Source organism: Lathyrus oleraceus, chromosome 1 (assembly GCF_024323335.1).
Source record: "Lathyrus oleraceus cultivar Zhongwan6 chromosome 1, CAAS_Psat_ZW6_1.0, whole genome shotgun sequence".
Taxonomy (NCBI): domain Eukaryota; kingdom Viridiplantae; phylum Streptophyta; class Magnoliopsida; order Fabales; family Fabaceae; genus Lathyrus; species Lathyrus oleraceus.
The window spans coordinates 290,359,604-290,384,747 of NC_066579.1; the positions used below are offsets into that span (position 1 = coordinate 290,359,604).

At 38.2% G+C, this 25,144-nt stretch overlaps 1 non-coding gene across 1 annotated transcript; it reads left to right on the forward strand.

Annotated features, from left to right (window-relative positions):
* The first annotated feature begins 22,410 nt into the window (after window positions 1-22,410).
* On the forward strand, window positions 22,411-22,517 carry LOC127116571 (small nucleolar RNA R71). Its single transcript, XR_007801394.1, has one exon. It is a non-coding gene; the product is annotated as a small nucleolar RNA R71 (small nucleolar RNA).
* Window positions 22,518-25,144: the final 2,627 nt, after the last annotated feature.

A 25,144-nucleotide genomic window follows, 5' to 3' on the forward strand; every position in this document is an offset into this window, starting at 1 on the left:
CATTTTTAAAAAGCGCTTAATTTCAAAATTGATTTATTCAACCCCCTTCTAGATCGGCACTATCGTCTAACAAGTTGTATCACGAGCACCGGTTCATCTAGTGCTTCGTATATAACTTTTTAGAAAATGAGTAACAATCCTATAGGGGCATACAATAGGGCGCCTATTTTTATCGGTGAAAACTATAGTTATTGGAAAGATTGTATGTGTATCCATATCAACTCTATTGATAGGGAAGTATGGAAAATCATCCAAGATGGTCCTATGGAAATAATCGTGACCAATACGGATGGCTTTGTTGTACCTAAACCAGAAGCACAATGGAAAGAAGAAGATGAGAAAAAGTACAATTGCGATTGGAAAAAGCTAGAAATATGCTCATTGCCTCTTTAGGCGTTGATGAGTAATATAGGGTTTCCCATTGTACTAGTGCTAAAGCTATGTGGGACTCATTGCAAATTACCCATGAGGGAACCAATGATATCAAACTAGCTAGAATCAACACCCTAACTCAAGTATTTGACCTTTTTCATATGGAAGATGGTCAAACCATTGCCATATGCAAAATAGATTTTCTCATCTAATCAATCGGTTAAATGCTCTTGGTAGAAATACCCCTAATGATGTTGCTACTAATAAAATATTAAGATGTCTTAATAGGGATTGGCTACCAAAAGTCACCGCGATCAAGAAAGCGAATGATCTAAGAACGTTGGATGTGACGACATTGTTCAGAAAGCTTCAAGAGCATGAGCAAGAGCTCATGAATCTTGAGAAACATGAGAAGAATCAAAATAAGGAGAAAAAGGAGAAATACAAGAACACCGAAAGGAAGTCTATTGTGCTAAAGGCTTCAAGATACAAGTCATCCACCAATGATGTGGGTGAAAGTGAGTCAAGTGATGATGACAACGATTTGAGTGAATACATGGGGATGTTCGTTAGGAGGTACAATCGATACCTTAGAAAAAATGAAGTCCAACATTCGGACAAAAATCTTATCAATTACAGAAGGCAATCAAAATTTCCGAATCGAGAGGAAAGCAAGACAAACAAGTCAAAAGGATCATGCTTCAATTGCGGAAAGACCGGTCATTATAAGCTGGAGTGTCCCTTATTGAAGAAAGACAAAGGAAAAGACAAACGCTATAACAAACCAAGGAAACCTAGAAGAGCATACATCGCATGAGAGAGCGATAGCGAGCCCTCAATCGATGACAACTCAAGTGATGAAGAAGAAATTGTCAATCTTTATCTCACAGCTCATCAAAAGAAGAAAAATAATGTAAGTCATTCTAAATATGATCATACTGATAAAATGTCTTAGGCTGATTTGCAAAATTCCTTTAGTACTCTACACAATGAGGCTAAGGAAGCTTTTGAACGCTTGGCCTCTAATAAGAAATTTTTTAACCATTTAGAAAAGAAGATTTCTGATTCCAAAAAGGAATTAGAAACTCTCAAGAAATCTATGATAGAGGCTACTAAAGGAAAAATGGAAGACGATAAGGGATTTTGGTTTAGATGGGGTGGATGTGAAACTTGTCATATTTGGCAAAGAGAGGTTAGAACTCTCCAAGCTAAATTAGACAAGGCTCTGCAACCCAAAGTTACCTTTGCTATTGATCAATCACAATTTAGAAGCAATATGAATAATCCTTATTAAAAATACACTTATGTGGTTAAGGATCAAGCTAGCAAAAGCAACTTTCATCCGAACTTAAGTTGTCTATATTGTTGCAAAAAGGGACATACTATTGCTAAATGTCGATTTAGGAGATTTCTAGTTCCTAAAGGCATTTTTCAATGGTTACCCAAATGCAACCAAAGTTTCCCTCACACACTAGGACCCAATAAAAATTGGGTACCTCCTTCCCTTGTTTAAATTTGTAGGTGGAATGTCTTGAGGATACAGAGAGAACATGGGTTCTCGATAGTGGATGCTCAAGGCACATGACAGGTGACTCTTCCTTATTCTTTGACTTTATGGCTAATAAGAAAGAGTTTGTGACCTATGGTGACAATAACAAGGGAGCTATACTCGAAAAAGATAGTGTAGGTAATCCCTCATCTACTACTATCTCAGATGTCTTATTAGTTGAAGTCCTTAAGCATAATCTCATTAGCATTAGCCAATTATGTGACAAAGGATATAAAGTCTCGTTTTTAAAAAAACGGTTGCATGATTGAACATAATGAAAATAAGAACGATGTGCTTAAGGTCTGGAGGGAAAACAATGTAAACATGCTCAACTTGAATGAAGTATCCTCGACAAGCGCTAAAGGTATCGTCTCCATGAGTGAAGACTTGTGGCTTTTGCATAGGCGATTAACGCATGTCAACTTTGACTTGCTTAACAAAGTTGTCTCAAAAGATCTAGTAGTTGGTCTTCCCAAAATCAAAATTTCAAAAGATCACCTATGTGATGCGTGCCAAATGGGAAAGCAAACAAGGATCTCTTTTAAATCTAAAAATGTTATTTCCACAACGAGACCTCTTGAACTTCTCCATATGGACCTCTTTGGGCCATCTAGATTTAAAAGTCTAGGTGCAAACTACTATGGTTTTGCCATAGTGGACGAATACTCTAGATTTTGTTGGACTATCTTCTTAGCAAGTAAAAGCGACACTTTTTCTGCGTTTGAAAATTTTGCCAAGATGTCTTAAAACAAATTGAACACTAGCATAGTTACCATTCGAAGTGATCATGGAGATAAATTTGAAAACTACCTCTTTGAGCAATTTTGTGAAACAAACGGTATTGATCATCATTTTTTTTCTCCAAGAACTCCACAACAAAGTGGTGTTGTGGAACGTAAAAACCGAGTTTTAGAAGAACTTGGAAGAACTATGATCAATGAAAACAACCTTCCTAAATATTTTTGGGTCTATGCCATAAACACGGCATGCTATGTACTGAATATGAAACTCATTCATCCTATTCTAAACAAAAACCCTTATGAATTGCTAAAGGGAAGGAAGCCAAATATTTCACATCTTCATATCTTTGGATGTAAGTGTTTTGTGTTAAACAATGGTAAAGAAAACCTTGGTAAATTTGACTCAAAAGCTGATGAAGGTATCTTTATAGGATACTCTCAATCTGGTAAAGCATATAGAGTATACAACAAAAGGTTACTTATTATTGTAGAATCCATGCATGTTTCCTTTGATGAGTCTTATTCGAAAACTGTCGGAGAATGTAGTTTTGTTAATGGTGTAGGTGTTCCTTCGGAAGACATCATAAAAGATCAATAAGAAAATCGTGTTGACACCCGTCCGGAAAAAGCTGAGGAGGAGCCGAATCTTAATTCTGAAAAGAAAGAGGAGGATCATTCCATCAATAACAATGACCTTCCTTTGGAATGGAAATCTTCCAAGGATCATATCATTGATAATATTCTATGAGATATCTCAAAGGGAGTTACAACACGATCTAAGATAAGTAACTTTCGTTATCACTTTGCTTTCATCTCTCAAAATGAGCTTAAAAACTCCAAAGACGCAGTACTCGATGAAAATTGGTTTCTAGGTATGCAATAGGAACTTAATCAATTTAAAAGAAATGAGGTTTGGGATATTAATCCCCCTCCACGAGACCATTGAGTAATCGACACTAAATGGGTGTTCAGGAACAAGTTAGATGAAAACGGAGTCATAACTCGTAACAAGGCTCGCCTTGTTGCTCAATGGTATAACCAAGAGGAAGGCATAGACTATGAGGAAACTTATGCTCCAGTTTTCCGACTCGAGGCTATACGCCTTCTTCTTGCCTATGCTTGTTCTCAAAATTTCAAGTTATTTCAAATGGATGTCAAGAGCGCTTTCCTTAACGGTCACATAAATGAAGAGGTTTATGCATCTCAACCTCCCAGATTTGAAAACCATGAGCATCCAAACTATGTTTATAAGCTAAAGCGGTATTTTTACGGCCTCAACCAAGCCCCTGGGGCATGGTATGAGCGTCTTAGAAAATTCCTACTAGAGCAAGGATTCTCAAGAGGGGAGGTTGATACTACCCTTTTTATTAGATGTCAAGGGAAACACTTCATCTTAGTTCAAGTCTATGTAGATGGCATTATCTTTGGATCTACTTACATTAATTTGGTCAAGGAGTTCTCTAAGTTGATGCAGGGAGAATTCGAAATGAGCATGATGGGGGAGCTAAATTACTTCCTCGAACTTCAAATCAAGCAACTTAAAGAAGGGACCTTCATTATCCAAACCAAGTATTATAATGAGCTACTTAAACGCTTAGATATGGAAAATTCCAAAGTGATCGACACTCCAATGCCTACTGCTGTCAACATGGATCAAGGTGAAAATGGTAAGGCCGTTGATATTAAAAGGTATAGAGGTATGATCGGATCTCTCTTCTATCTTATCGCATCCCGACTAGACATTATGTTTAGTGTATGTATGTGTGCTAGGTATCAATCATGTCCCAAAGAATCACATTTAAAAGCCGCCAAGCGCATACTTAGATACCTTTGTGGTACTTCAAAGTATGTGCTTTGGTTCTCTAAGGGAAGTGATTGCTCTTTGGTTGGTTACTTTGATTCCTACTTTGTCGGTTGCAAATCGGATAGGAAAAGCACCAATGGCACTTGTCATTTTTATTCATATTCCCTGGTAAGTTGGCATAGCAAAAAGCAATTTTCAGCTGCTTTGTCAACCGCCGAGGCGGAATACGTTGCTTCGGGTAATTGTTGCGCTCAAATTTTGTGGCTCAAACAACAATTACTCGACTTCGATGTTAAACTTGAACGTATTCCCATCTTTTGTGACAACACAAGCGCCATAAATCTAACCAAAAACCCTATACTACATTCACGCACTAAACATATTGAAATTCGGCATCACTTCCTTAGGGATCATGTTGAGAAAGGTGAGCATGTTGATAGCAAAAATCAACTTGCCGATATTTTCATAAAACCACTTGCAACAGAGTCTTTCTTACACATCCATAGGGAACTTGGTGTTCTCGATATCTCAGATCGCGTTTAAATATATATATATATATATATATATATATATATATATATATATATATATATATATATATATATATATATATATATATATTATATATATATATATATATATATATCATGCCTATCCATTCCATGATTCATATGTGAGGGCTACATGAAAGCACTTGTCGTCTATCATCATTGGAGATAATATCGTCCCTATTCATTTGACATATAGTAATCAATTATGTATGTATACATACTTGCTAAACTTTGATATTCATGATTGATTGATTTGAGTTAAGTATAATCTGTGTCTATGCTTGAATTATGCTTAAGCTTGCTTAGGTATATTATTTATCATGCATTATGCGTTAAGAAAATGGGTTTGAACCTCATATCATCAAACTAGTAACATAGGTCCCAACAGGTCGAGTGAATGAGTTAACTCATCAACTTCTGCGTTTTCCTCGGGTCCCAACAGGCCGACCAGTGTGTCGACTCATAAATTTATGGGTCCCAACAGGTCGACCTATGCGTCGACTCATCGCTACCCAAATCTACTTTTTTGGGTTTTCAAACGTCAATGGTCGACTCATCACACGTGTGATTCGACTCTTCGCTGCCCAATATTGGGATTGCATTTATTTCGGGTTCGACTGCGTCGACCCATGAGTCGACTCTTCACTTCTTAGGTCAGCGCATATACTCTTGGAATCTGATCGACTCAGTTCTCAAGAAACCTATTTTCCTGCATAATTGATTATATTGGTCATTCTATCTTCTACTTCTCTCCACCACTCTCCTTCACTAACAACACTCAATTGGCATCAAGAGCTTCCGACAAGAGATCTGCTAGAGGACTCTCTTCTCACATCGGGAATGCTCAATCTCGATCACATGTTCCGGTAACCCCTTTATATCTACTCTCAGATGATCTAGCTGAAATCTATAATAAGAAGTTTAAAAATAGAACTGTCATAAAGCAATATGTTTACTCACCTTTAGTGGCTGGGCGCATGCGCATTCCAGAGGTTATTAAACGTATTAGTTTTCAAGGCATTAATTTATTCTTAAACTAGAATCACTGAGTACAATAAGGAGTTAGTTAAATTGTTCTATATCGGCGTGGCTGAAAAATTTGAGGGCTTTAGATTTTTCTGCAACATCGGTACTCATACTATTGAAGTGAACGATGACGTGTGGAAATCCCTCTTTAAGATCTCTCCATTATCGTCTCCAATTGATCTCAAGATCACCGACAGTGTATACACACCCGACTATGATTTTAGGACTGCATTAAACAAAATGCTGAGGAAACTGTTTGCTCCGGAAGTTGTTCAAAGCACTCTATTCACTACAACAAACAAGACCTTAGACAGCGTTTTTTTTAGCCTTAGACAGCGCTTTAAAGCGCTGTCTAAACCTCCGCTGCTAAAGGTTTAGACAGCGCTTTTTTAAATCTTAAAAGCGCTGTCTAAGCCCCCCCCCCCCCCCCTTAGACAGCGCTTTGGCCAAAAGCGCTTTCTAAGACCCTCCTATTTTAATTTTTTTAGGTATACCTTAGACAGCGCTTTTCAAAAAGCGCTGTCTAAGCCCCCCCCTTAGACAGCGCTTTTGTTTTAAACCATATTTTTTCCAGGTTTATAAACCAGCATTTCTACCTGTTTTCAACCAGATTTTGACAGACAATTATCACATTTTATATATGCCATTTTGGCCTTTTTTCTACCAATTTTTGGCTAACAAATATATATATATACCAATTCAAACCAATTTTGCCTTAAATGTATCAAAATATATACAAATTTATGTACACATTTACAAGTCATAACATATACTACAAATTTATGAACAAACATTGAGCTTTATCATGAATTGACACCACTCCTCTTTGATTTCGTCCACTTGATCCTTTGTATAAAATGCACACTTGAATTCATCAAAGTACTACATAATAATATAACATATTTTGAATTAATTCCAACTATTTAATTATATGAGATATGTGTAAATATAAAATAACTCATAAGTTAGAAATACATACATCGGTGGGAATCTTTAATCGGCCCAAAGCAAGAGTATCTCGCATAAACCTCAACATGAAATACCCGCAATCTATTTGATTACGTTGTTGAGGACACTACATATGAAAAAAAAAATATGGATTATAAATCCTAAGTTTTATCAAGTGTCATCACTAATATAATAAAAAATGTGGTAATTAAAAATATACCGCCACTTTAATCCATGTAATGGAGTTGGCGCCCCTCCTTGAGGTTTGGATATCTCGTTGGGCCCGAAAAGCTTGTAGGACGCTAATAAAATAAAAATGAAGCAATTAGAACAATTCACATAAACTAAGAAAAATTTTGAACATTCTCACTTACGTGTCAATTAGGACATTCATATCCGGGTATGTTGTCCAATCATTTCCTAACGAGTCAAGATAATACACAATTTCTCGGATAGGATTGATTGCGAGCAACAACCAATGTCCACTGTAATGATTAGGCAAATGTTAGATGGTAACTTGGAAAATAATTATAATAGATGAATTACAATATTCATAAAATAATATTGAGTTTAAACCATTTATCAACAGTAAGAAAGCCTAAATTATCAACAACAAAAAAATCTTATTTAAATTACATATTTTTCTTATAAAAAAACACATTATTAGTCATACAAAACTCACTCCAGTATTCTGTCAAAGTTCCACCTTTTATTTTAATTTTTAGCCGTAAAGCATTACTACTTCAAAAGTCTAATTTTGGAAGGGCTGCTTGCTCAAATGAATAAGCAATTTCAATCAACTTTGGCTCTAAATCTTTCAAACCTCCAAAGTAAATTCCAAATGATATACCCTTTTCATATCCTGCTGGAACAATCACTCCAGGATAACCTCCAATAGCGAGTATACTACTAAAGGATGAAAAAGGTGTTATCACGGCATCAAGTTTCTTTCTTTTCATGAGTTTCTCTAATCCATTGTGTGGCCGTCTTCTTGTCATGCTTAATACTAATCTTGTCTATGTTAGCTTTTGTTATGCATAGCGGTCTCAAGTCCGGATAAAAGAAGAGTGTTGAGATAGGCAGTCGACAGTTAGCGTAAAGCTTTGTTGAATCTCTATGACATTGATCAAATAGAAACATGGTCATTGATAGAACATTATGGCGTAATTTGATCCATGCAGGCGACCCCACTTTAGTGGGATAAGACTTGGTTGTTGTTGTTGTTGTTGATTCAATTGAACATATTTAGTTGTGAAGTTTAAATGAAAAAATTTACATGGGGAGCAAGGACTTTCAAAGTAGACTAGCAGGAATAAAGAAAGTGGGCAATACTGTTGGGAACCAGAACTTTGCTTCTAGGTGTGCATCACAAAGAAGTCTTTAGTCCAAATTCTAATTACAGAGAGGAATATGGGCAAGTTACGGAGTCAAGCAAAAGGAATTCAGAACATACAGCCAATAAGGTGTCAAAAATTTTGGAGTTTCAAAGAGATGGAAAACTCCTTAAACATACCATCTGCAAATGGTTCCTATATTTAACATCATCAAAGAAGTGTTATAACAAGACACATTACTCTAACACATTGTCTATTTCTAAAACATGTCTATTGCAATATATCCTCAGATAACTTCTCCATTCAATATGGCAGAACATGGTATCCACAACTAGAACTAACCAAATATTACTTGCAGAATTGGCGAAGAGAATATTCATTAGTGTAACAGAGAAGAAGAAAAACTCATCCTGAACTAGAAAAGGGAGGACACTAAATATTGCAAACTCTGATCCTGGACTATGTTAGAAGATTCTAATCGGCATAACTTAAAATTTTCTGCTTAATTAGCAATCAAATCCGTGGTTTAGCATTACAGAGAGCCAGGTCGGAGCCACTGCTGTCGGAACGGCTCACGTTTTGAGACACTAGCATGACTCAGATTTTCACATATCTTCTAGTTTAACTAATAAAACTCCGAAACCAAATAAAAATTACAAGCACCAAAACACAAATTATACTAGTGTTCAGTAAAACCAGAACCAATGTGTGAAGAGCAAAGTGAAGTTAATAATGCCGAACTCAAAATCAAACCATGAGCATACACTGTATAGCATTCGCTTACAACCGGAAGCAACAAAAAATTAAGAGAAGAAATAAACGGAACAAGTTCAACAATCATACCAACAAAAGGAAAAAGAACTTACTCTCGCGACTAATTTGTTTGAGGTTTTTGTATTCGCCGCCATAAGAGGAAGAATCGGAATCTGACATGGTGAAATCTATACCCTAAACCTAAACCACAGTCGTCGTCGATCACGAAACGAGAAGCAGAACCAAATCGGGGACGATTGGAAACCTAATTCAAGCTTTGAACAGAAAAGAAAGAAATGAAATAGAATCAGTTTATTCGAATTGAATGAGTTAAAAATGCAGAAATGAAGAACATACCGCAGTAGAAATGACATTCTGAAACCGATTCTTCAAACACTTTCTGGTATTGAAACCGAATGATTACAATGTATTCTCGTTCGCTGTTAGGGTTCGCTGGAGGGGTTTAATCGCAGGAGGGAAAACAAAAAGAACTGAGAACGAAAATAGAAGTCTGAAATTTAATTTTAATTAGACCTTAGACAGCGCTTTTGTGGAAAGCGCTTTCTAAGATATGCCTTAGACAGCGCTTTCCAAAAGCGCTTTCTAAACCCCCACCTTAGACAACGCTTTTGGTTTTAATTTTTTTTTAATTGAAAGACTTTAAATAGCGCTTTCTCAAAAGCGCTGACTAAGGTCTATATTTAAAAGCGCTTTCTAAAAGCGCTGTCTAAGGGGGGGTCTTAGACAGCGCTTTCTAAAAGCGCTGTCTAAGACCCCCCCTTAGACAGCGCTTTCATTATTTTTTTAGAACATTTTCCGTGTTTTATTTTTATTTTAACCTTAGACAGCGCTTTCTTTTAAAAGCGCTGTCTAAGATGCGCTGTTAAAAAACCTTTTTGGCGTAGTGATTTCCTACTATGTGACTCCCGGGCAGTTGAAGCCTCTTGACAGAATTTTGCACTGGATTGTGACGCATATTTTGCGTCCTAAACAAGGTGGTTACTCCCGTGTCGACAAGGCCGAAGTAAACCTTTTGTATGTACTGAAACACAAAATAAAAGTCGATTGGTCGTACTACATTGCAAGTAGGATCTTTGCACTGAAAGAGTCGGGAAGAGGAACTGCTCTCTGTTATCCCTCACTCATTCAAAGCGTACTTCATATAGCAAATGTTTCTGTTCAAGGAATTCCTTACAAATCCATAACGGTACATCAAGAATTTTGTCAGAAGACCTTGAGTTTAACGGGTTACACTTGGGATTGCTCTGCGCGAGTATACAAAACCCGTCAACCAGTCCCAGGCACCAACGCTCGGTATGTGGAAGATATTGAGGATGATGATGATGATGATGATGATGATGATGATGATGATTAAGATGATAATGATGATGATAATGATGAAGATGAATAAGGTGAAGAAGGCGCAACAAATAATAAAGTCTACTCTCAACCAATGGAGCATGACCATCAAGTCACTGACCATGATGATTGGCTTAGTCCTACTCTCGGACAACATTCGTCCGCTAATCAAGGATGGGGTGAATGGAAACATACAGGATGGACCAGCAATCGCTCATCCTATATGCCCACACCCTCTTCTTCATCCGAAAACTCTGAAGTAATGGAAATGTTAAGAACCATGCAAATCCAGCAGCAAAACTTTGCTACACTTCAAGAGGAGAGGGTCGCAGCCTTGCAGGAACAAATTCAGAGTCAAGGTGACAATTTTGTATCCTTCGCTTCCATCCAAGAGGAACGATATGCAGAACTAAGGAGTCAAATCCAAACTCACAGTGAAAATTTTAACTCTTTTTCCTCTACCATCCTACAAAGGATCGAAGGATCAAATCACGTTCTTGCAGGCTCCGTAAACACGCTGAACACGAAAGTCATTGAATTAACCATCCTCTATGAAGAAGAAAGACTTGCACGTCCACCTTCCGATTATAGAGGCAAACATGAATCGTTCCATGGAAGACGACCTTAGATGACTTCTCAAACTCAACGCATTTCAAATTTTCACTATGTGTGCATGCTATTCTAGTTACTTATTTGTCTTATTGTATTCGTTGAACACCTATTGTAATGCTATTTATGTATTGGTTCTTTCACCGTGTGTTAATTATTGATGCGGTGTTTCGCAAGTATACGAACGGGTCAGAGTAATATAAAAGATTGTCGAATCCACAGAGACCAAGTGTCAATCTATCGTTATCTATTTTTATGGTGTTTATCAAAGGTAGTCGAAATAGGTGTTTTTGGAGTGTGCAATGAAAAAATAAAGTGTTGAAATAAATTTAATTAATAGAGACAGGGTCGAATGTAATTCACGTAATCAATTAATAATCCAAGTACTTGCTAGTAGAGCTACTTATGGGCAGTGTTTCCTACTTTGAAAAGAACTAATTTAACAGGAACTGTCGCTTTCGCGTATTCAGAACCGAGTTGTACTCCCTAATCAAACTCTTTTATTGTCACTTATACAAAGGTGCGCATTGCGTTAGAGTAGTAAACCTATTTTTAAGAAATATAGTATCTTGACTAAGTTGAAAAGTATTATAACTTGGATTTCTTAACCAAAAGAGGTTCTCACGAACCAGACTCTAAACTTATAAACGCATCCGAAAATAGTTTTAAAATCTCTTTTCTTCTTAATGTTAAAATCTCCTAATGAACTAAACAAAGCGCTTTCGCTGTTTTTGAAATAGTTAAAAACAATTAAGTTTAAAAAGACGTTTGACGACTTTCGATCTTACCCAACGGAATTGAAGTGCGGGAAAACTTAATTTGAAAGTTAAAATAGCCCTTAAGTGTTTCTACGAACAATTGTACGAATTATCGGTTCAATTATGATCCTTACATTCTAACCTTATAAATTTAGCTAGACATGGTAAAGTAAAAGTGCATTAAAATAAATAAAAGTAGTGCGAGTGCGGAAAGTAAATAAAAGTAAAGCGAGTGCGAGAAATAAATGAAAGTAAAGCGAGTGCGAGGAAATAAATAATTTAAAGCGAGTGGGAGGAAATAAATAAAGTAAAGCGAGTGCGAGAAAATAAATAAAGTAAAGCGAGTGCGAGAAATAAATGAAAGTAAAGCGAGTGCGAGGAAATAAATAAAGTAAAGTGAGTGCGAGAAATAAATGAAAGTAAAGCGAGTGCGAGGAAATAAATAATTTAAAGCGAGTGCGGGAAAATAAATAAGATAAAGACAAGTAATAAAAACCTGCTCCAATCGGAGGGTTGAATAAATTGCAAAGCGGAAATGAAAATGGCGGCAGGATTAACTTCCTTCCAAAGTGCTCCAAACTCGATTACAGACTCTATCACAGACTCGATTACACAATTGTGGTAACACTCCAATACGAAGCGATTACCACTTTATAATACTGAATATATGCCTAAGTGAAACAAAGTTGCTCTGAGTTTGCCTCTGCTCTAATTTTGGATGATTGTAATAGTGATTTCGAGTTTCTATTTATAAGCAAGTAAAAAGATGGAAATGACAAGGATGCCCTTCAACTTGAAAATAGGAGGGAAAAAATTTCCTCTTGTGGCGCCCGCCACAAGCACAAAATGAGGCGCCTTAGTGGAAGTAGTGGGGAACGTGGAAGTTGAGGGAAGTTGAGCTTGGATACGTCATGGCAGGGTCTATGGCGCCAACCATGGGGTAGGCCACAAGTACAAAATGCTGAATTTTAGGGTTTTTGGCTCTTTTTCGCTCCTTTTCTCGATCGAGGCTCCGATTAAAGTAAAAACCTGAAAACAAAGAAAAACATAGCAATAATACAACAAAATGATAATAAAACAACTAGAATGCATGTGAAATCAGAGTCGAAAATACGGTAAATTTTAGTGTTATCAAACTCTCCCACACTTAAACCTTTGCTTGTCTTCAAGCAAAACATTAAAAAGCTCATAAAAGAAAAACTGGTGCAGACGAGCGCTTCAGGTAAAAATTCTAAGTTCAAGTCGGGATGCAGTGATAGGTACTAACTGAGTGAACTAAGGGTATCATGATGACACTAATCCGCAACTACGGACATAAACTTCATTCCTATATTAACCAACCCATATTATCCCACAATACCTAGGCCTGCCTCTTCATCTCTTTTTGTGTCCTTTTCGTTCAGGAGCAATCACATTAAGCCCGTTATCCGTACATGCTTCGTAGTAGAGTGGCATGTTAGTGATTATGATCTGAGCATGGGGTTTCTGGCACATAAATATGTGTAAACCCTTTTATTGGACCCAACTGTAGTTGCGGGGGATCGGATCGTAATCCGCCCTACCGAGTTTAGTGCCAGATACCTCTGAACCAACTAACAGTGGGTAAGTTTTTCTTTTTCTTTTTCTTTTCCTTTTTGTAGCAAATTTTTACAATTCTTTGGTTTAAATGACTTTGTGAGGGTCACCTATACCGGAGTTGCCTTTTTGATTTCTTTTATTTTTTTGTTTTTCTGGATCATTCACTTATTTGCATCGGTCCCCTACGTAGAGAATGCGTAGGCCGGAGCTGATTGCTGAGATAAACTACTAAGGACTTATACGGAAATGATGATTAAGGCCATGGTATATGGGGTTTCGGGAATGATTCCTATATTTACGAAGCTTATGGTGCTAAAACATATACTGATGTTTCGCAAAGTTCTCCCAAGTTACCGCATCCTTACTCAAAACATGTCTTTAAAACCTGAAAACTTTCGAAATAACACTATTTTCTTTTGCAAAAAAAAAATCGGTGGGGCTAAAGGTATGGGGAGGTAGGATTGTACTAAAGATATACTATATTTGGTGACTCGTCAAACTCATGCATTATACTAAAAAGCAAAATAAACAACTAAAAGGAAATAACAATAAATAAACTATCTAAAAACAGCAAAGAAAAAATGATAAAGGAAAAACGAGAAAAGCAATAAAGAAAAGACGTAAGAGTCTCCTCCCACACTTAAATCGAACATTGTCCCCAATGTTTCGAAATAAGATAAGGGAAGAGTTACCTGACAACCTATTGCTGACCACTAGTGCCCTCGCCATCCTGAGATGGACGACGGGATCGGGTACGACGACGATCTCTCTGATCCATCTTCGCCTGCAGGGCATCCTGAGCGGTCCTCACCTCTCGAAGGTTACCTAAAATGGTACCCTGAGTATTTTCTATGAGAGCAATATGCTGACGATGATGGTGTTGCTGACGGGCTTGTGTATCTGTGATCGTTTGCAGGGACTGTAGAACAGTGTCGTAGGACCTGTCTGTCCTCCGCTGTGACTCTTGCATGAAGCGCATGTTATCCGCCATTTGTTGCTGGATGGTAGAGAGTAGGTCATCATGCCTTTTCTCTCTAGCTGTGTGGTCACGCCACATCTCCTCTGTAATGTAGAAGCCATGAGTGGTACCTGCAGAAGAAGAAGATGGTGCGGTGTGTGGTGGTGAAGGATGATGGGGGGACACATGGGGTATGGGAGATCTCTCTCTCCGATCATATTCATCATCAGTGTCATGTCCCGCCTCGTCAGGAATGTTAGGAGGAAGAGGACCCAAAACAGGCGGGGCATCTAAAGCGTAGGTCCAATTCCTTTCATCTCGTACATCTGTACGTCTAGTGCACGGTAAAACAACAGACGGGATGGCTACACCATGAACCATAAGCATATAGCCTCCTTCTCTCCTCGAACGGCACAATTTCATGTCTCTCAGAAATTTTAGGTTAATTGTGCGAGGAGGTAAGGGGTCTAGGGTAGCCATCTCATCGTTCAGGTTAAGCGCCCGAGCAATAGATGTAATCAATCCACCAAAAGAAATCGGTCCTGCTTTATTCAAAGTTAAAGTCATATGAGCAAGCATGAACGGGACCGAATTAATACGTCTATTTGTGAGGCTTCCTTGTAAAAATAGAAGCTCTCTAGCATTAACCTTATTTGGATTCTCCCGGCCAAAAATAGTGCATGCCAACAGATATCTAAAAACTCTGATGGTCGGGTTATGGATAGTTGAGGCAAGAACTCCTTCAAAAGAGTTTATGGAAGTGTTTGATAAACGCTCCCAGAAGGAAAATACCTCAACTGACCATTCTTAATCCAAAGGGGCCTCACAAATAGCACCTTCCCCATGAGGGATTCCTAACAAGCTGGCTAGTTCGTCGGTACTGAATTCATATTCAACAGCAAACATTCTAAATCTGACAGTACCAACTGTGCTAGCAGTGTTAGGGTTGACAATATAAATCAAGGAACTCAAAAATTCAATTGTCAACCGCTCATAGGTAGGTTCTTTGTTGGAAAAGAAATTATGCAAACCTAAATTATCTAATAAATGAAATATGCTATGATAGATACCTAAAGTGTAGAGACAATTTTCTTCAACATACCTTGTCGGGAGGATTTCCCGATTTTGCAACCGTTCGATGATTTTTCTTTGTCTATCCCCCGGTTTTCCTCCTCGAAGAATGAATTCGTTAAACTCCATTTGAAAGCTCTTGAAAAGTGATGAAGAAGATGAAGTAGTTTGTGAAAAGGTTGGATTTTTACGAAATCCGACGGATGAAAATGAAAATGGATTTCGGAAAGATGATTTGTACGGTGTGGTGGTTAGAAAAGTATGAGCTTTTTGTGGGTTCAAGGATGTTTTTCCAAGGTGAAAAAATGGGTTTGGAAGGTTGTAAGTTGCAAAAATGGTGAAGAAAGGGGTTCTGCCCCGACCTTTTACAGACGCTGTGGCGGGCGCCACAGGGTCTATGGCGGGCGCCACAAGGCAAAATCTGGCTGGGCCGGATTTTGATCCTTTGGTTTGGGCTTCTCTTGTCTTTTGGCTTTGAGGGGTCCGGATAGCACTTGTTTTGTGATTTTCCTAGCATCATTGACTTGCATAATTTATAAAGGTAAAAACAAAAATAAAAATGAAACAAAAATTAAATATTAGACTAATAAATAAATAAATAACTAAAAAATAAAAAAATGCAAATAAAACGAAAAATAAGACATATATAGATAAAAGTAGAAATATCAGTGTATAGATGTAGTTTATATAATATTCCAAATGCGATAATATAAGATGAGTTATGTAAATACGAGAAAAATAAAATAAAAGAAAGATGAAATAAGATGGAATGGTGAGATCATATAGTGGGGATGTCATCTTCCTGAGTGGAACCATGGAGCATGGCTACTTCTTGCTTGAGCTCTGCGATCTCCTGATATAGACAGTCGGCTTCAGTAGCATGGGTGAGATCAGACACTCCCATCTGTAAAGTGAGGTCAGCCACCTCCTGTCTAAGCGCTGTGATCTCTCTACGACACTCAGCAATCTGAGTGCGGATGTCGGGTGTCTGCAATGAAAGATTATTAGAGAAAACAGTGATTCTGGGAGATGGTGGTGTAGGCGTGTATTCAGCAATGGGTGGTGATCTTGGTTCCTCAACGGTCTCTCCCTGGCCCTCCAGAGCATAACTCCAATTCGCTGGATCATGCACACTGGTCATCATAGGATCTGGCAATGTGATATAATGGATAGCCTCGCTGTCAACTAGCAGTCGGAACTGACATGGGTGGAAAGAGGCTCTCCTCATCAACCCTCTGGTCAAACAGAAGTCGATGTCCATGGTTGTGTACCCACAGTAGGTCCGAAGACGTAACAGCTTGCGAGACAGACCTAAAGCGATAGCAATCTGCGTGATGATTCCGCCAACATGGATGACTCCTTCGGTAGATCTGGAGATACCGCTGAGACTGTATAATAAAAAGTTCCCACATGCTACTGGGCGAGACTGGGAAGCACAAAATAATAGGAAGATCTCCTCTTCACTCAGTAGTGTCTCTGCATCCGGTTTTCCCAGGAAGGAATGTGCTAATATCATCTTAAAGTATCTGAAGGTGGGGTTATGTATGACATGAGACAGCTGCATAAATGTATCTTGGCTTCCGCCACCTGATATATCACTCCAAAACTTCTCAACCTCCTTACCCAAAAAATATCCCACAGGTGTCTCCGGGATAGCATCAGGAGTGGTCTGGAAACCCAATAAGTCGTCGAACTCTTTCTGGTTGAAGGAGTACTCAACTCCGAAAAGCCTGAAAGCAGCATACCCATCTGGTCCAGAATATGGGTCATAGTCGAATGAACTCAGGAACTCTAAAGTCAGATTCCTGTAGGTGTTACTCAAGTCATCAGCAAACTCTTCCCAGTGAAGCTGGTGGCTAAGGAATCAGATACTCGGCTCGATGCCCAGTGCCTCCATACAGTGTTGATTAGGATAATGTGTGGGTGCCATAGGACGCTGATACAGAGCAATGTAGCGCTCCCTCTGAGCATTATCTCTATAGGCCACGTGCATGTCATCAAAATCCTGCATCCTGTAAAAGTTAAGAAAATGATCCTGAAAATACAAACCATTCAAATCTTAGTCTCAATGCAAAATATGATAAAATAAAATAAAAATAAAAATAAATAAATGCGAAAAAGTAAAATGAAAGAAAAACCATGGGTTGCCTCCCACGCAGCGCTTGTTTAACGTCAATAGCTTGACGATTATAATTTATACACCTGTAGTAGTAGGAATTGGTGGATCAATCAGAGTGTGACTTGAGTAGTATGATGGAATGTCTCCTCCTTCGTAGAGCTTCAGTCTTTGTCCATTTACAATGAATGGACTACAGGTATCGTTCTTGATTTCTACGGCCCCGGATCTCAGAATCTTGGATACTTTGAAAGGACCAGTCCATCTTGAACGTAGCTTTCCAGGGAAGAGTCGTAACCTAGAGTTGAAAAGGAGAACAGGATCGCGTATATTGAAATTTTTCTTTACTATTCTTTTGTCGTGATAGGCTTTTGTCCTCTCTTTATATATTTTTGCATTCTCGTAGGCAGATTTCCTAAGTTCTTCTAGTTTATGAATGTCTAGGGTACGCTTTTCTCCAGCGGCTAGGTAGTCTAAATTCAAAGTTTTAATGGCCCAATAGGCCTTATGCTCTAATTCGAACGGTAAGTGACAGGATTTTCCATAAACTAGTTGATAAGGAGTAGTTCCTATAGGGGTTTTGAAAGCGGTTCTATAGGCCCATAATGCTTCTTGAAGCTTTTGAGACCAGTCTCTCCTAGAAATAGAAACAGTTTTCTCTAGGATTTGTTTTATCTCCCTATTAGATACTTCTACTTGGCCACTAGTCTGTGGGTGGTATGGTGTTGCTACTCTATGCCTAACTCCATATTTTCTTAAAAGTTTGTCAAATATTCTCGATATAAAGTGTGATCCTCCATCGCTTATGACTAAACGTGGTGTTCTAAATCTAGGGAATATATAGTTTTTAAATAGTTTAATTACTACCCTAGTGTCGTTTGTGGGTGCAGCTATAGCTTCAATCCACTTAGACACATAGTCTACAACTACTAAGATATACATGTTTCCTAAGGATGGTGGAAAAGGTCCCATGAAATCTATACCCCATACGTCAAAGAGTTCTACTTCCTGAATGTTTCTTAGAGGCATTTCACCACGCCATGAAATGTTTCCAGTGCGTTGGCATCTATCACATTTGACAATGTAAGCATAGACATCACGCCACATGGTAGGCCAGAATAGGCCAGCTTGAAGAATCTTGGCGTATGTCTTAGATGTGCTCGCATGTCCACCATAAGGTGCAGAATGACAATGCTCGATAACATTATTTACCTCTTCTTCTGGAACGCAACGGCGAAAAATGCCATCTTTACCCCTTTTGAAAAGGAGCGGTTCGTCCCAATAGAAGTTTCTTACATCGTGGAAGAATTTCTTCTTGCGGTGGTAGTCAAGATCAGGGGGTACTATATCAGCAGCTAGGTAATTAACGAAGTCTGCATACCAGGGTACGTTACTTATTGCTAAGGATTTTTGAGAGTGCTCATAAGGATATAGGTTATTATCTTCAATGGTTTCTACTCTAGCGATCAGTCTATCATAGGCAAAATCATCATTTATGGGTACTAGTTCAGGTTTTAGATGTTCTAGCCTAGAAAGGTGATCAGCTACTACATTTTCAGTGCCTTTTTTATCTCTTATGTCTAAATCAAACTCTTGTAGTAATAGAATCCATCGGAGTAACCTGGGCTTGGCATCTTTTTTACTTAATAGGTAACGAATGGCAGCATGGTCGGTGTAAACTATAATTTTTGCTCTACTAGATAAGATATAAATTTGTCTATAGCAAAAACTACAGCGAGTAATTCTTTTTTAGTTGTTGCGTAGTTAAGTTGGGCAGCATCTAGGGTTCTACTGGCATAATAAATGGCATGTAATTTTTTATTTTTTCTTTGTCCTAGAATGGCTCCAACTGCATAATCACTAGCATCGCACATTATCTCAAAAGGTTCTGACCAATCAGGTGGTTTCATAATGGGTGCAGATACTAATGCTTTCTTTAAAATATTAAATGCGTCATTACATTTTTCATCGAAAATGAATTCAGCATCTTTCATTAAAAGTTCAGTTAAAGGTTTAGTTATTTTGGAGAAGTCCTTAATAAAATGCCGGTAGAATCCAGCGTGTCCAAGAAAGCTTCGGACTTCTCTGATGGTTTTTGGTGGTTTTAGGTTTTCTATAACTTCTATTTTGGCTTTATCTACCTCTATACCTTTTTCGGAAACTATATGTCCTAAAACTATTCCTTCGGTCACCATGAAATGACATTTTTCCCAGTTCAACACGAGGTTCACCTCCACGCATCTCTCCAAGATTTTCTCAAGGTTAGAAAGAAAATTGTGGAAATCAAATCCGTAAACCGAGAAATCATCCATAAACACTTCCATGATACCATCTAGGTAATCTGCAAAGATTGACATCATGCAGCATTGGAAAGTAGTTGGGGCATTACAGAGGCCGAATGGCATTCGTCTGTAGGCAAAAGTTCCATAAGGGCATGTAAAGGTAGTTTTTTCTTGATCTTCGGGGTGGATAGGTATTTGGAAGAATCCAGAGTATCCATCTAGATAACAGAAGTAAGAGTGTCTGGCTAGACGCTCCAACATCTGGTCTATAAATGGTAAAGGGAAATGATCCTTCCTAGTTGCTTTATTTAATTTTCTATAATCTATACACATCCGCCATCCTCCTTCTAAACGTTTTGCTACATGTTCGCCTTTATCGTTTTGCACGACTGTGATGCCTCCCTTTTTAGGTACTACATGCACAGGGCTCACCCACTTACTATCCGAGATCTGATAGATTATACCTGCCTCAAGTAACTTAAGAACTTCCTTTTTAACAACATCACTCATTATAGGGTTTATTCTTCTCTGATGTTCCCTAGAGGGTTTTGAAACTTCTTCTAGTGAAATCCGATGCATGCATACGGATGGACTTATACCTTTCAGGTCAGAGATATTATATCCTAAGGCTGAGGGATATCTTCGTAAAACGTCTAAAAGTTGGTTCGTTTCCTCTTGGCTCGAGGTAGCACGGACTATAACTGGACGGTTCATCTTTTCATCGAGGAACTCATATCTCAGGTTCTTAGGCAGTTCCTTAAGTTCTAAGGTTGGTTTCTTAGGGCATGGCATAGGATCTGGGGTAAGGGATAAACATTCATAAAGGTTATCATCGACGTAGGGTTTCTTCAAGTTATCATCTTCCCTTATGAGAGTTGATGGTAACTTAATTGTTTTTATAATTTCTTTTTGTTCTAATTCTCTAACAAATTCATCAATGATATCTAAGGCATAACACGAATCTCCCATCGCAGGTGTCATAAGAAATTTCGAAAGTATAAATTCTATTTTCTCGTCACCTACCTCAAATGTCAACTTTCCTTTCTTGACATCTATTATGGCTCCTGCAGTCGATAAGAATGGTCTACCTAGAAGGATTGGTATATCATTGTCCTCTTTGATGTCCATGACAACAAAATCAGTAGGGATAAATAACTGACCTATCCTAACAGGAACATCTTCTAAAATGCCTATCGGATATTTAACAGATCTATCGGCTAACTGAAGTGACATCTTAGTGGGTTGTAATTCTCCTAAGTTTAACCTCTCACAAACTGCTAAAGGCATTAGGCTCACACTAGCTCCTAAGTCTAGAAAAGCTTTTTCGATGACATGATTACCCAAAAGGCAAGGAATGGAGAAATTTCCAGGATCTTTATCTTTCTTTGCTAATTTGTCTTCGGAAATAGCATTACATTCCAAAGGCTTCGGATTGTCAAGTCTACGTTTGTTGGTAAGGATGTCTTTGAGAAACTTTGCATAAGAAGGTATTTGGGTGATGGCTTCTGTGAAAGGGATTTCTACATGAAGTTTTTCTATAACTTTAATAAATTTTTGATACTGTTTATTGATCTGGGTTTGTTTGAGTCTTTGCGGATATGGTATAGGTGGTTTATATGGCGGGGGTGGTACGTAAGTTTTATCTTTAGGTTCTTCTCCCTTTTCTCGACCTTCCTGGTTTTCAGATTCCTCTGGTTCCTTTACTTCGTCCGTGGGTTTGGTACATTCTTTAGAAGTTTCGGGTTCACTCAATCTAGGGTTTGATGGCTCATCATAAGCGTTCCCACTTCGTAGGGTAATGACATTGGCTTGTCCTCTCGGATTTTGTTGAGGTTGTCCAGGAAATTGTCTTCCAGGAGTAGTCTGAGGGGCTTGGTTTAAAGCTACCTGAGAGATCTGGGTTTCAAGCATCTTGGTATGAGTAACTATTTGGTCAACCTTGGTTCCTAAATGAGTAATCAATTCGTTAACATGAATGTTTTGGTTCATGAACTCCTTGTTTTGTTGGGTTTGAGCGGTGATAAAATTTTCCATAATTTTCTCAAGGCTCGGCTTTGGTGGTACAGGTTGCATAGGTTGATTTGATCTAGGGGCTTGATAACTAGGTCTCGGAGGTGCACTATTTTGGATAGGGTTATTGTTTTTATAAGAGAAGTTCGGGTGATTCCTCCATCCAGGGTTATAGGTATTCGAATATGGGTTCCCTTGGGTGTAGTTCACTTGCTCAGAGTGGGTTTCGTTTAATAGACTGCATTCTGCAGATTGGTGTCCTTTGGTTCCACATATCTCACAATCCGACGAAACTACGGCTACAGTATTCGGGTTTATGCACATATGCTCGACTTTGAGGGCTAATGCGTCCATTTTAGCTTGCATCATGTCTATAGAGCTTAGTTCATGCACTCCTCCTTGGGCTTCCTTCTTCTCAACTGTCGCTCGTTCGACTCCCCATGATTGATGGTTTTGAGCCATATCTTCGATGAGGGCACTAGCTTCAGGATAAGGTTTGTTCATCAGAGCATCGCCTGCGGAAGCGTCGATGGTCATCTTTGTGTTGTAATGAAGTCCATTATAGAAGGTTTGAATGATTAACCAATTTTCTAAACCATGATGTGGGCATGCTCGTAACAACTCTTTATATCTCTCCCAAGCTTCGAACAGGGATTCTCCTTGGTTTTGGGTAAATCTAGTTATATGGTTTCGAAGAACGGAAGTCTTACTCGGGGGAAAATATCTAGCAAGGAAAACTCTTCTAAGGTTATCCCAAGTCGTAATGGAATTGGGTGGAAGGGAATCTAACCATGATAGGGTTTTATCTCTGAGGGAAAAATGAAATAATCTTAAACGTATTGCCTCAGGAGAAGCTCCATTGGTTTTAAAAGTGTCTGCTAATTGAAGAAATATTTTTAAATGTTGGTTTGGGTTCTCAGTAGCGAGACCTGCGAATTGTCTCTGTTGCACTAGTTGCAACAGGGATGGTTTAAGTTCAAAATTATTAGCTGGGATGGTTGGGTTTACTATACTAGAACTAGGTTCTTCATTAGATGTTTGAGCGAAGTCCTTAAGAGGTCTTTGGTTTTGGTCTTCGGCCATAGCTCTCTTAATTCTATGAAAGAATAAACGTGCGCGAGCGTAACGTTCAGGTTCCGCCAGAGGGTATACTAAGCTTAAACTTTCGGTGCTGCGAGTTATTTGCATTGACCGGCGGGAAATAGCCTAAGTCTAAACGATATAACAACAGGAAAATGAAATTTGACGAAATTGGTCCCCGGCAACGGCGCCAAAAACTAGATGCGGTGTTTTGCAAGTATACGAACGCATCAGAGTAATATAAAAGATTGTCGAATCCACAGAGACCAAGTGTCAATCTATCGTTATCTATTGTTATGGTGTTTATCAAAGGCAATCGAAATAGGTGTTTTTAGAGTGTGCAATGAAAAAGTAAAGTGTTGAAATAAATTTAATTAATAGAGATAGGGTCGAATGTAATACACGTAATCAATTAATAATCCAAGTACTTGCTAGTAGAGCTACTTATGGGCAGTGTTTCCTACTTTGAAAAGAACTAATTTAACAGGAACTGTCGCTTTCGCGTATTCAGAACCGAGTTGTACTCCCTAATCAAACCCTTTTATTGTCACTTATAAAAAGGCGCACATTGCGTTAGAGTAGTAAACCTATTTTTAAGAAATATAGTATCTTGACTAAGTTGAAAAGTATTATAACTTGGATTTCTTAACCAAAAGAGGTTCTCACGAACCAGACTCTAAACTTATAAACGCGTCCGAAAATAGTTTTAAAATCTCTTTTCTTCTGAATGTTAAAATCTCCTAATGAACTAAACAAAGCGCTTTCACTGTTTTTGAAATAGTTAAAAACAATTAAGTTTAAAAAGACGTTGGACGGCTTTCCATCTTACCCAACGGAATTGAAGTGCGGGAAAAATTAATTTGAAAGTTAAAATAGCCCTTAAGTGTTTCTACGAAGAATTGTACGAATTATCGGTTCAATTATGATCCTTACATTCTAACCTTATAAATTTATCTAGACATGGTAATGTAAAAGTGCATTAAAATAAATAAAAGTAGTGCGAGTGCGAAAAGTAAATAAAAGTAAAGCGAGTGCAAGAAATAAATGAAAGTAAAGCGAGTGCGAAGAAATAAATAATTTAAAGCGAGTGCGAGGAAATAAATAAAGTAAAGCGAGTGCGAGAAAATAAATAAAGTAAAGCGAGTGCGAGAAATAAATGAAAGTAAAGCGAGTGCGACGAAATAAATAAAGTAAAGCGAGTGCGAGAAATAAATGAAAGTAAAGCGAGTGCGAGGAAATAAATAATTTAAAGCGAGTGCAGGAAAATAAATAAGATAAAGACAAGTAATAAAAACCTGCTCCAATCGGAGGGTTGAATAAATTGCAAAGCAGAAATGAAAATGGCGGCAGGATTAACTTCCTTCCAAAGTGCTCCAAACTCGATTACAGACTCTATCACAAACTCGATTACACAATTGTGGTAACACTCGAATACGAAGCGATTACCACTTTATAATACTGAATATATGCCTAAGTGAAACAAAGTTGCTCTGAGTTTGCCTTTGCTCTAAGTTTGGATGATTATAAAAGTGATTTCGAGTTTCTATTTATAAGCAAGTAAAAAGATGGAAATGACAAGGATGCCCTTCAACTTGAAAATGGGAGGAAAAAACTTTCCTCTTGTGGCGCCCGCCACAAGGCCATGGCGCCCGCCACAAGCACAAAATGAGGCGCCTTAGTGGAAGTAGTGGGGAACGTGGAAGTTGAGGGAAGTTGAGCTTGGACACGTCATGGCAGGGTCTATGGCGCCAGCCATGGGGTAGGCCACAAGTACAAAATGCTGAATTTTAGGGTTTTTGGCTCTTTTTCGCTCCTTTTCTCGATCGGGGCTCCGATTAAAGTAAAAACCTGATAACAAAGAAAAACATAGCAATAACACAACAAAATGATAATAAAACAACTAGAATGCATGTGAAATCAGAGTCAAAAATACGGTAAATTTTAGTGTTATCAATTATGCATGTACTTCTGTTATTAACTACATGATTTGTGCATTGTTGTCAATGACCATGTGTTGCAAAATCGCTTACTAAGTGATTCTGAATATTTTTACTACATGATTGACCGTTTCCTTGCCTCTTTTTGATGTTGTCAGAGGGGGAGAAATAAATGGAAACAAACATTAGAAGATGGATAGTATAGCAGGAACAAACATTAGTATATGAATAATACAACAGGTTGTTCAAAGGAATGCATAAAATCAGGGGGAGGATATCCATCAAAGTACGCGTCTGTGCCACGGTTTG